The sequence below is a fragment of the Citrus clementina genome, unplaced genomic scaffold, assembly GCF_000493195.1.
Source record: "Citrus clementina cultivar Clemenules unplaced genomic scaffold, Citrus_clementina_v1.0 scaffold_8, whole genome shotgun sequence".
Lineage (NCBI taxonomy): Eukaryota > Viridiplantae > Streptophyta > Magnoliopsida > Sapindales > Rutaceae > Citrus > Citrus x clementina.
This window is the reverse complement of record NW_006262022.1, coordinates 12,571,669-12,584,872: the sequence shown is the minus strand read 5'-3', so window position 1 is coordinate 12,584,872 and position 13,204 is coordinate 12,571,669. Positions and strand designations below refer to the sequence as shown.

Below are 13,204 nucleotides of genomic sequence, written 5' to 3'. Positions count from 1 at the left end.
TGCTCATCCCTAATAAATAAAGAAATGTAGGATATGAAATAGGTAAAATAAATATATTATTTAGATTTATTGGAATTTCGGTTAAATTCATACATTTTCAAGATTCAGATGAACAGATAAACAAACACTAAGGGCTTTTTTATTAAACGTCTAAATTCTAAAATTTTATTAATTTTAAACTTTTTTTTAAAATTTGTTTGTTGGTTTCTATAATTTATATTTAATTTTCAAACATTTACATGTGAATTTAAAAAAAGAAGGTGAACTTTTGTGACTTTTATCTAAATGAAAAATAATTTTTTTATATTCTAAAAGTGTCTCTATTCAATATACTTATTTATTGTAAAACTTAATTCTCTTTTTTTGTTTTGACTTAGATGGACATAAATGTTACATAATAATGTTTAAGATATTTTTAATTTACCCAAAAAAATGCGGCTTATATTTAGATATTAAAAAAAGAAAACAAAAACAAACATGTCAATATGTTATTAAACATTTGTATTCTGACCCATTTAGATTTCAATCAAATTGAAACCTATTCAAATTTCAAACTAAGAACTTCCTAAGCTTAATGTCTTCATCTATCCATCTGGTTAAACACAGACATAATAAAGTTCAATCAATATATACATTTCTCACTTATGTTGCGTATACTTACCGGATTAGGGAATTGGAATCCGGAATCTAAATCATCGACAACGTTTACTTTGCAAAATAGAGTCAGGAATTAGAATCGGAATCGTGGGGCTCACCACAATTTGGGAATAAGGGTCTCCTATTCCCGGGGAATTGAGAATGAGTCTCCTATTTCATGGATTGACCATTTTGCCGTCCTCTAAAATTAAAATACCCTCTTTGTCCTAATTTATAATTAATTAATATGTTAATATAATTAATTAATTAATTAATATGTTAATATAATTAATTAATTAATTAATATGTTAATATAATTAATTAATTAATTAATATGTTAATATAATTAATTAATTAATTAATATGTTAATATAATTAATTAATTAATATATTATATTAATATATTAATTAATTATATTAATATATTATTGTGAATAATATATTAATAATTATAATCCTTGAATATAAATTAAAAAAACTAAAAAATTTTATTTTTATTTTTATTATTATTATTATTATTATTATTATTATGACAAGAATAATAATAAAAGTCACAAATGTTGATGATGATGATGATGGTTATTATTATAATTAATTAAGGGCATTTTAGTAATTTGAAACAATTCAACTTATTTCGATTCTGATTCTAAGATAAAATAAACACATCAATGGAATTTCAGTCCATTCTCATTCTAATTCTTGCAAGTCAAGTAAACAACTTATTCTGATTCTCATTCTCCATTTTCATTCCAGCTCATTTTGATTCCAACCCATTCATATTACGGCTCATTCTGATTACTGACAAGTAAACGCAACATTAATTAATTGTGTCAAGAAAATTAAGTACAAATGATTTCACCTTACCTGATATGATAATTAAACATTAAACTAGGGGAGCTCAAAATCCAATACAATTTGATCAATCCATCTAATCTGCGAAAATCTGATCTGTAAAAATCTGATTTATGGATTGATGGATTGGATTGGATTGAAATTTTGAAAATCCGCAGTCGGTGAATTGAATATGGATTTACTTTTATAAATCTGCAAAAATCCACAAATCTACAAAAAAATAATAACATATATTTATTTAATTAAAAAAATAAAACTTCTAAATGTGGCATTACTACTTACTAATAAATAGGTACATTAACACCATATATATCTTATCCGATAATAATGTATAATAAACATAATTGAATAATTGAATAATTAAATAAACAAATATATCTTTCTAAATATTTAATTTTTATAATTTTAGTTAATTTTCATGTATTGATTTAAATGAATGAGATTTTTTTTCACTGTATTATATTTTGAAATTTTGAATGTATTATTCTAACTTTATTTAAACAATTAATTTATTTAAATCTTATTCAATTTTGAATTTGATCATCAGTAAAATTATTTTTATATTAGATTTTTTTATTTAATTAGTTAGTAGAGTGAACAGGATTAAAAATTTTTAATCCGCAAACCAATCCGTAAAAATAGTGGATTGGATATGGATTAAGTCAAATCCGCAGACATATAGATTGGATTTGCATTGAATTCGTCAATCTATGGATTGGATTGGATTGAACATTTACAATCCACAAAATGATGGATTGGATATGGATTGATGTCTAATCCGCAAAATCTAATCCGTGAACACCTTACATTAAACTGTATAAAACCCTCGCATCTCTATGGTTAAACTATATTTTAGATCAATTCTTCTATTTGAATTTTATAAAATAAGAAGAAGAAGAAGAAGATTTAAAATCTTAGATTTAATTCATTTGAACTCTCTCATGCTGCACTTGTTGGGAAAATATGCTCTTTAAAAGCATATGTGTTTATTTAATTGTAATAAATATTTTTTCTGATTAATAAAATTAATGAGGTATTTTATTCAAATATCTTAATTGCATTAATATTTTGATCAAAGTCCATTTAATCATATTACATGTATTTATATTATCACCATGTGGATTCACAGAAGATATAAATATAAGTTATCTTATGATTAAATAAATTTAGTTCTCAGTTGATAAATAAAGTTGGGTACTTTATTTAGGTATAGACTGTAATGAATTCATTGAATGATTTATCTTAATCATGTATGAATTTATTAATGTAGTACGACTACATTGAATAGGATCACATATGAGATTTAATTAACATTAAAATGACTGTCAGACTTATTAAATCTCATAGGCATTGATTTTACTGTAATCTTAATCTTGAGTTAATTATGATTTCATGATTGTAATTGTTATTCCATTTGAGTTACCAGTGGCCACGACACATTCTTGTGGTCAAAATTACCCAGTATCTTGGTAGGAGCAATTATGAGTATTGGAGTTATGGATTAACAATATAGAATTTGTACAACACATCTTTTGATGGGTTTTCGGCACTTGATCATAGAATTCTCTGGCCAAAGTGTGTCAACATATTTAGTATGTTGAAAATGATCATTAGAGAAAATCAGTAAGTATCAAGGAATAAGATGTTATTAAATTGATTGGAAAGTTGAGATATCAATTTAATTAACGATGTGGTACAAAGGATTGTGCAGTAAAGAAATCAATGTGGCTTGGGACGAATTATTATTCGAGCATACAATTATGGAAGTCAGTTCCAATCTTTTAGTGGAGTAGATTTGGAATTAAATAATTGGGCTAGTTTAATTACAGTCCTAATTATTGTAGCCACTATTGTATGTTCCCAAATGATCCCCGGGTTAGCTCATTTAATTGACTGCACCACTACTGGATTAATAAGCAAGATAACTAGGTATTTGGGTCAAAAGCCTAAATATATCATTTAGTGGGAGACTCCATTTAATGAGATTGTGTGTAAGGGATCTTATGTTATTTTACAAGGTGGGTCCCCTATAGAAAAAGCAAGTAACGTGAGTTTTGATTTTGGATTATTTGGGGCCTAGAGTTTTCACTAAAGGTAGATATAAAAAGACTTATTTTCTCTAAATAAAAAGAGAGCAGCCACTTTATACAGATAAGAGAAAAAAAAATTTCTCTCTATTGTTGAGAGAAAAATTTTCTCGTGCTAGTTGCTTTGGTAGTGATAAAAGCGTCCACACGTCAAGTGCAGATCAAACCTGAGTCATAACCTGGAAGATCATTGGTGCCAGTTCGTGTTCTAACAAGCGTGGTGCTGACGAATCGTGATCTAATAGGAGTGGTGGTGACGGATCGTGATCTGTGAGCCTAAATCATTTCAGCGGAAAAAGCTAAATCGAATTTTCAAGGTACGATTTCTAGATTACAAATTCTTATATATTATATGAGAGCGATCTTAAAAAGGTTTTATAAAAAATTTAAAAACCTGATTTTTCCCCAACAGCACTGCCTTCTCCTCTAAATATATTTCAAGTGTAAATATTATTTACTTTAAGCTAATAATTTTCTGTTTATAATAATAATATTTGAGGTTTTTTTTTAATTTAAGATAGATTGAATTTCTTAAGAAAATTAATTTTATAAAATACTTTTAAAGTACAAAAATTATTTTCTATTAGGTCGAATATTCAAAAAAATAAGGACTAAAATCGTCCGTACTCGTCCCTAATCCCGCCGTTGTTGATCAGTTCCACGGCGATAATAATGCAAATGATCCTGATGTTGCGTGGCTATCTTGAAAATATATTCTAATAGTATTTTATTGGCATATTGAAATTTTGCTAAATAATTATAATATTATATTTGATAAAACCCGTATCTTATTTTTGATTTCACCCTTTTCCTTGCTCTTGGAACTTTGTCCAAGTCCCAGCAATGAGTCGAGTTTAAACGACTTTGTGTTAAATTTTGAATATAAAACACAAACAATATTTTGTAAAATCTAAATTTTAAAGATATAACACAAAAAGAAAGGAAAATAATTTTTTTGAATGGAAGAAAAGCATTTTAAACAAAATAAGTTTTGATTATTTAATTACAATAAGTTTTGATATTGAATATTGTTGAGTGTTAGAAAATGCATATTTATAAAGGAGAAAACCGTCATTTTACATTTCAAGTTTTACTAACAACCCTTACTTTTATGTATTTAACCTTCTTGTGATTTAATTACATGTGTTTTATTTTAATTAAGTATTTTATGTATTTTAGAGGCATCATAGTCATTTCACAATAAACGAGAAATCAGATGGCAAAACGGACATCACTTTTGAACTCAGGACGGTCGAAAACCTTAGGAGGAGTATAAAAGGAAAAATGGCATTGTTCACATGTACGGTACTATTCACGTGTACGGTACTGTATACGTTACTATTCACGATACTGTTCACATAGACGGACTGATGACGTGGCATTGACTGATGAGGTGTCATGATCCTGTTGGACTAAAATTCTTATATACTGTTGATGGTGACGTGGCAGCATATCAGTGGACGAAAAATCTCACATACAGTGCATGCATCACATAGGATTATTTTCAACCAAACCGCGTTACTGTTCATCCGGGTCAAACCGTGTTACTGTTCATCCACGTGGTCAAACCATGGACTGTTGACTGATGACGTGGCGCAATCCTGAGCGTCCAAACTGTTTTTAATCCGATGGCCATGATTTACTCCATGTATCTATAAAAAGGGAGCCTCTCCCCCCTAATTGGATATCTCTGAATCCATTTTTGGATTCTGTTTTCTGTAATTCCCTCTCCATCTTGTATTTTCTTCGTATTTTAATAAATTCCCATTTTGCCCCTAGTTCAATTATGAGTGGCTAATTTTCTTTCAAGCTTGGGTTGAAGGTGAAGTCTCAACATGTGTCATGGGCTTAATTTGGTAAATTTATTTTCTCTTCCCCTCTAGTTTTTGTGGATGTTTTGACTTCTCGTCGACAAATAATACTAATCTTGTCTAGTACCGCCTTGGTTATACCGGCTCTCTAGTATAAGGTTATTATTATTTGGCACGGTAAGCCCTTATCACCATATTGATTAGAGCGTGGTTCATGAGGTGTGGATTCTCCCCTCATGATTTAATTGGTATTAATAAGGAATATTTAGCCCATGATGCATATTGATACGGATCCAGATACCCAAGTACGTCATTTCAATAGATTTCGCTTCAATTTATTCTCGCCATTGCAATTCGAATTTTAGAATCTCAATTCCAATTTTAGGATAATTTAAATCACTTCCACCACAATTTCAACCACCCATTTACAAAATTAATTCTACATATAATTAAAATGCACCTCCTCGTGGGATCGACACTCGTCACCATTGATCTATACTACAATAGATTCGTGCGCTTGCGAGTACATTAAAATTTGCACAACAAGTTTTTGGCGCCGTTGCCGGGGAGAAAAAAAAAGTGAATCTACATTTAAAGGTTAGTATTTCTTTTCTTTTTCTCTTCTTTAACATTCTATAATTTAATTTTCAATTTATTTTTCTTTGTAATTTTTTTTTTGTTTATCTTATTATTTTATTTTTAGTTAATTTATTTCACGTATTTGTTTTTGTGTATTTTTATAGAAATGTTGTAATAGCGCAATAAGGTTAGTATCGTAATTTCTCCCTCTTCTTTATTTTTATTTGTTTTGTTCCCATCTTTATTTTTATTTTTATTTTATTTGTTTTGCATGCATGGTCGTAGGTCATTATTATCTAATCTTGAACCTATAGACCTTGAACTTGAGAAAACACTTCGCACACACAAACAAGTAAAAAATAAAATGGATTTGCAACCACAGGAGAGGCCATTTAAGGATTATTTCAGTCCTTTAGCAAATTTGAGCACATCATGTATAAGATACCCAAATGTAGCTGCTAGGAGCTTTGAACTAAAACCTAGTGTGCTAAATTGTCTCCCCACATTTTATGGCCTAGAAAATGAGGACCCATATAATCATCTGAATGATTTTCATGCTATTTGTCAAACTTTTAAATACGAGAATTTTTCAGACAATGATGTTAAACTTAGATTATTCCCATTTTCTTTAAAAGATAGAGCTCGTTCATGGTTAAATACTTTACCTGCTAATAGCATCACATCATGGGAACAAATGGTAACAAAATTTTTAAATAAATATTTCCCAGTGCATAAAACCAATGCTATTCGCAGGGAAATCTCAGAGTTTACTCAAAGAGAAGACGAGCAGTTTTTCGAAACATGGGAGCGATTCAATGGGCTACTCTTGAAGTGTCCACATCATGGGTACGAGAAATGGCACCAATGCCAATACTTTTTGGAAGGATTACTACCAAATGTGCAAGAATGGCTAATGGCAACAAGTGGAGGAGAGCTAATGTCAAAAAGTGCATCAGAAATTTGAGAATTCTTCCAGCAACAAGCAGATAATTCCCAACAACGGAGTCGATCACTCAGGACTACTACAAGAATTAAAGGAGTGAATGAGGTTCAAATTGGCGAATCAACTTCGGGAATCAAAGAAGTCAAGGAGATGGTTGAAGGTCTTGCTCGACAAATAGCATCGTTATCGACTGCTAAATCAACAGAACCACATGACCATGACTCATACTCAGATCAAGCCAATGCCATAGGTGTAATGAAAAAGCCATCAAATTACAACCCATACTCCAACACATATAACCCTGGATGGAGAGACCACCCCAATTTTTCATGGTCTCAAGGATTCCAACAGAATGGACCAACAGCTCCAGCTCCACCAATGCAACAAATTTCTCAAATTCCTCAAGCCTCTCAGCCACCATTTAGACCATACAATCAGAACCAGAACCACTCTCAACCTAGACCATGGGAGGATTCATTCCAGAATCTCAAGAATCTTACTCACTCTACGATTGAGCAACAGAACCGCACCATTGATGGACTACGAAATGAATTGAGAGCGGGCTTCAACTCACAAGCCCAATCAGTTTCAAGCCTCGAGAAGATGGTGGGACAACTTGCTTCTTCAGTTCAGACCTTGGCAATGACTGTTGAGAAAGGCAAGTTTCCAAGTCAACCAGTGCCTAATCCTAAAGGAGTGCATGAAGCAAGTACCAGTTCACCACAGCAGCATGGAGAGGTCAAAGCAGTAATGACCTTGCGAAAAGAAAAAGAAGTCGACAACAAAGTGGAGATGCCGGTGACAAAAGGAAATCAAATTGTACCTGTGAGTGTTGAGGACTCATCACCGGAGGAGAAAGAAGAAACCAACCCACGAGAATATGTTCCGAAAGCTCCATTTCCCCAGAGGTTAGCTAAAGGCAAGAAGGGAAAATCTACAGGTGAGATTCTTGAAATCTTCAAACAGGTAAGTGTTAACATTCCTTTGCTTGATGCTATTAAACAAGTTCCATCTTATGCCAAGTTTCTTAAAGACCTTTGTACTAAAAAGAGAAATATGCATGTTCAAAAGAAGGCATTTTTAACAGAAAACGTTAGTTCTATACTCCAACATAAAATTCCTTTAAAATGCAAAGACCTAGGCTCCCCCACTATCTCATGTAGTATAGGAAACCACACAATTGAGAATGCTTTGTTGGATTTAGGAGCTAGTGTAAATCTGTTACCATATTCAGTATTTGTGAAACTTGGACTGGGAGAATTGCACCCAACTCCAGTGGTGTTACAACTTGCAGATCGGTCCACGAAAATACCTCGTGGTATTGTGGATGACGTGCTTATCCAGGTAGACAAGTTTTATTTTCCTGTTGATTTCATTGTAATTGACACTCAACCAATACAGGATTCAAGGAAGCACATCCCCATTATTCTAGGCCGACCTTTCTTGGCAACTGCGGATGCTCACATTCAATGCAGGACTGGAAATATGCAGTTGTCCTTCGGCAACATGACTATGGAGCTGAACATCTTCAACATTGCCAAACAACCTCACAATGCAGATGATGGAATTGTTGATGTGGATTTAATTGAAGCATTAGTTGATGATACTTTTGTTTTAAACCTTAGTGATGATCCTTTACAAACATGTTTAACTCACTTTGGTTTTGATTTTGATATTGACAGATCGGTTGATGAGGTCAACGCCCTGCTTGACTCAGCACCATCTATGGACACTAATAAATGGAAGTCAAGAGTTGAACAACTAGCACCATCAGAGAAGAAACTCATCCCATCATCAGAATCACCACCGAAACTCGAGCTCAAACCATTACCCAACACATTGGAATATGCATTTTTGGGAGAAGAAAGTACTCTACCGGTAATCATCTCAGCATCCCTCAATGACGAACAAAAAGGTAAGTTGTTGGATGTTTTGAAAGAGCACAAAGGGGCATTAGGATGGACCATAGCAGACATAAAAGGTATAAACCCAGTAGACTGCATGCATTACATTCACCTTGATGAAAATGCTAAAACTACTAGGGAGATGCAACGTCGGTTAAATACTAACATGAAAGAAGTTGTTAGAACAGAAGTCCTTAAACTATTAGACGCAGGTATCATTTACCCAATTTCTGATAGTTCATGGGTTAGTCCTGTACAAGTTGTCCCCAAAAAGTCAGGAGTCAAAGTAGTTACGAATGCTGATAATGAATTGATACCCACTAGAGTAACTACAGGATGGCGTGTATGCATTGATTATAGAAAGTTGAATTCTGTCACACGTAAAGACCATTTTCCTTTACCATTTATTGATCAAATGCTTGATAGATTAGCAGGCCATGAATTTTATTGCTTTCTAGATGGCTACTCAGGATACAAACAGATTCCCATAGCACCAAAAGATCAAGAGAAAACTACTTTCACTTGCCCTTTTGGCACATTTGCATATAGGAGAATGCCATTTGGTTTATGTAATGCACCTGCTACATTTCAACGATGCATGTTGAGCATTTTTTCTGACATGGTTGAACGATTCCTTGAAGTCTTTATGGATGATTTTTCTGTCTTTGGTGATTCGTTTGATCAATGTTTACATCATCTAACACTAGTTCTGCAGAGATGAATTGAGAAGAACTTGATCTTAAATTAGGAGAAGTGTCATTTTATGGTAAAATAAGGTATTGTTCTCGGTCACATCATTTCGAGCAAAGGTATTGAGGTTGACAAAGCCAAGGTGGATCTCATTTCTAATCTTCCTCCACCTAAAACAGTCAGAGAAGTAAGATCTTTCCTTGGGCATGCTGGTTTTTATAGACGTTTCATTAAAGATTTTAGCAAAGTTTCTAGACCCTTATGCAATCTACTTGCTAAGGATGTACCTTTTGTCTTTAATGATTCATGTCTTGTTGCGTTTGAAAAATTAAAGCATTTGTTGACATCATCACCCATCATTCAGCCCCCGAACTGGAGCTTACCATTTGAGCTCATGTGTGACGCATCTGATTATGCAGTAGGAGCAGTATTAGGACAAAGAGTTGATCGAATTCCCCATGTCATTTACTATGCTAGTATGACATTGAATGATGCACAGTTGAACTATTCAACTACTGAAAAAGAAATGCTAGCAGTAGTGTTTGCATTAGAGAAATTTCGATCTTATCTCATTGGTTGTAAAATAATTATATTCACAGATCATGCAGCTCTTAAATATCTTCTCACAAAGAAAGATGCAAAAGCTAGACTAATTCGTTGGGTGTTACTTTTGCAGGAATTTGACTTGGAATTCAAAGATAAAAAAGGCACAGAAAATGTTGTGGCGGATCACCTCTCTCGTCTCCATTTTGACACAACTACAGAGCCATTACCATTAAATGAGTCATTCCCTGATGAACAATTGATGAATGTGGAAGTATTACCGTGGTATGCTGACATCGTGAATTATCTTGTTACATGTCAACTTCTAGAGCATTGGACCAAGCAAGATAAGGCTAAATTCTTTGCAGAGATAAAGAATTTCTTTTGGGATGACCCGTATTTGTTCAAGTATTGTGCAGACCAAATTGTTAGACGATGTGTCCCAGAAAATGAAATTCAGAATATTCTTTCATTCTGCCATGAACAAGCTTGTGGAGGCCATTTCAGTGCTAAGAAAACAGCGACTAAAGTTTTACAATGTGGTTTCTATTGGCCATCTATATTTCGAGACGCTTACACTTTCTGTTCTTCATGTGATAGGTGTCAACGAATAGGGAGCATTATACGAAGGAACATGATGCCACTAAATCCAATTTTAGTGGTTGAGATTTTTTACGTATGGGGTATCGACTTCATGGGACCCTTTCCCCCGTCTTTTGGCCATCAATACATATTGGTTGCTGTTGACTACGTATCCAAATGGGTAGAAGCAATTTCATGCAGAACTAATGATCACAAAGTGGTGATAGGATTTTCGAAAAGCAACATTGTTTCACGCTTTGGATTCCCTCGAGCGATAATCAGTGATGGTGGTGCCCACTTTTGTAACAAAGCATTCAAGGCTCTTTTGACAAAGTATTCAATCACACACAAAGTGGCGACCCCGTATCATCCACAAACTAGTGGCCAAGTTGAGATTTCCAATCGAGAAATAAAGCACATATTAGAAAAAACGGTGAGGCCAGACAAAAAAGATTGGTCATTAAGACTTGAGGATGCATTATGGGCATATAGAACAGCTTTCAAGACCCCGATTGGGATGTCACCCTACAGGCTATTGTATGGAAAAGCTTGCCACCTACCTGTGGAACTCGAGCATCGTGCATATTGGGCCATCAAGAAATTCAATTTTGACATGCAGCAAGCCAGCTTAGAAAGAAGATTACAGCTGGCAGAACTTGAAGAAATTCGCAATGATGCATACGAAAATGCCAAGATTTACAAGCAACGAATGAAAGTCTTCCATGATAAGCAAATTATGAGAAAATCATTCACTCCAGGTCAGAAAATGCTTTTATTCAATTCTCGCTTGTACCTATTCCCAGGTAAGTTACGATCTCGTTGGTCTGGCCCATTTATTATTCATACTGTTTTTCCACATTGGGCAATTGAAATTAAGGACCCAAAGAACGGTGTCACGTTTAAAGTTAATGGTCAAAGATTAAAGCCATATCTAGAATACCAACCACATGACGAAGACACCGAAATAAATTTGAGTGACCCACCAAATTTGAATTGATTTTTTTTCTTTTCGTTGATTTGATTTTTCTTTCTTTCTTTTTATTATTATTCTTTTGCTAATTGAAATTGTTTTTGCATAAGTGTGTTTATTTTACCATTAAGTTTTCTCTTATCATTTTTAATCATGAGTCTCATACTTAGACCGTTCCTCCTGAACATTCTTAAACCACTTCAACGTGTCAAAACTCATCTCAAAAGACAGATTCAATTTTGTAAAACACAACGCATTTGGACTCTACAACCATCAGAGTTAGTAGCCTATGTTGAGGGTTTAGAACGCCAACTCAGAGACATTGAGAGAAGTGTTTACGACATCCAGTTGGAGCTTGAGGTAAATTCAATAAGAGGACGATTTTAATTTTCTTTGTGTGTTTTAATTTGTTTTTCTATTTGTGTGCTTTAGTTTGTTACTCCGGTGAAGTGGCGGATAACGGTACTCTGTGACAATCAAGTCGGTTACTTCAGTTTCCCATAATAACTGATATTCTGAGGCGAAGGTATGGACAGAAACGAGATTCTAGCGAAGCTTCACAAGCGATTCCCTTCACTTCCTCAGAATGCCCTCCTTACGATTTATAAAGCTCGGTCCGAACGCATGCGATTACTCATGAGGAATAACATACCTGCTGACATCCGTTGGTTAATCGAAGCGAAAGTACGATCGGCAGGTGAGTTACCTCCAAAATTTATTGCATACATGCCTGGTTGTGGTAAAGGAAATTATGCAAGAAAACGACGAGCTCGAAGAATTTCTGTTGCTTGTCATAAGTGTGCCAGAATGAATTGCAATAAAAACCCATGTTCTTTAGGAATGGTGTCTGATAACAGGGAAGATAAGATTCAATTCATTAGGGATGGCTTGAATAAGGAGTCATTGGATGATATCCTTTTGTCTCTTGAAACGCATCCCAGTGGATATGTGCAAGGAGCGATTCTCCAGTTATGGCCATTATTCCAGAAAGAGCATGCACGATATAGTCTCGGGAATCTGACTATAAACGACCCTGTTTGCCAGTTTATAAGAAAACTGGATAGAAAGCCTATCCTCGACCCATAGAGGGCGTTCAAGCCGTTTCTGGACGTAAAACCAGAGGAAGATGTGAGCCACAGTCGCAACTACCTGTAAATATCCTTTTACTTTATTGTTATTTTATTTCACTATTGTCTTATTGTTTGCATTATTGTCTTTAATATTTTTATTACTGTTTGCTTTTTCCTTTTTACTGTTTTCTTTTTTACTTGCGAGCCACGTGCTTTACGCGTTATTTGACACTGACATATTACCTCATACACAACCATGACCCACTATCACCGAGACTCTTAAATGTGATTTCTTTTTTGTCAAGCACTCACAAATTGTTTTTGAGAAGTATCACAATGTCAGCTACTCCCAATAGACAATTCAAGAACATTTGTGTGCTTTCTGGATTTACATATGGCAAACATAAAGAGTTCGTTGAGGCAGCCATAGATCTTGGTCGAAGCATAGCAGCGAGAAAATTACACTTGGTGTATGGAGGAGGTAATCGAGGGTTATCAAAAATGGTCTCAGAAGCAGCTTTTATCAGAGGAAGTCAA

The 13,204-nt window shown here is 33.8% G+C and overlaps 1 non-coding gene across 1 annotated transcript; it reads right to left on the bottom strand.

Moving 5' to 3' along the window:
* Nucleotides 1-6,710: 6,710 nt before the first annotated feature.
* On the bottom strand, nucleotides 6,711-6,814 carry LOC112096550. Its single transcript, XR_002904451.1, has one exon. It is a non-coding gene; the product is annotated as a small nucleolar RNA R71 (small nucleolar RNA).
* Nucleotides 6,815-13,204: the final 6,390 nt, after the last annotated feature.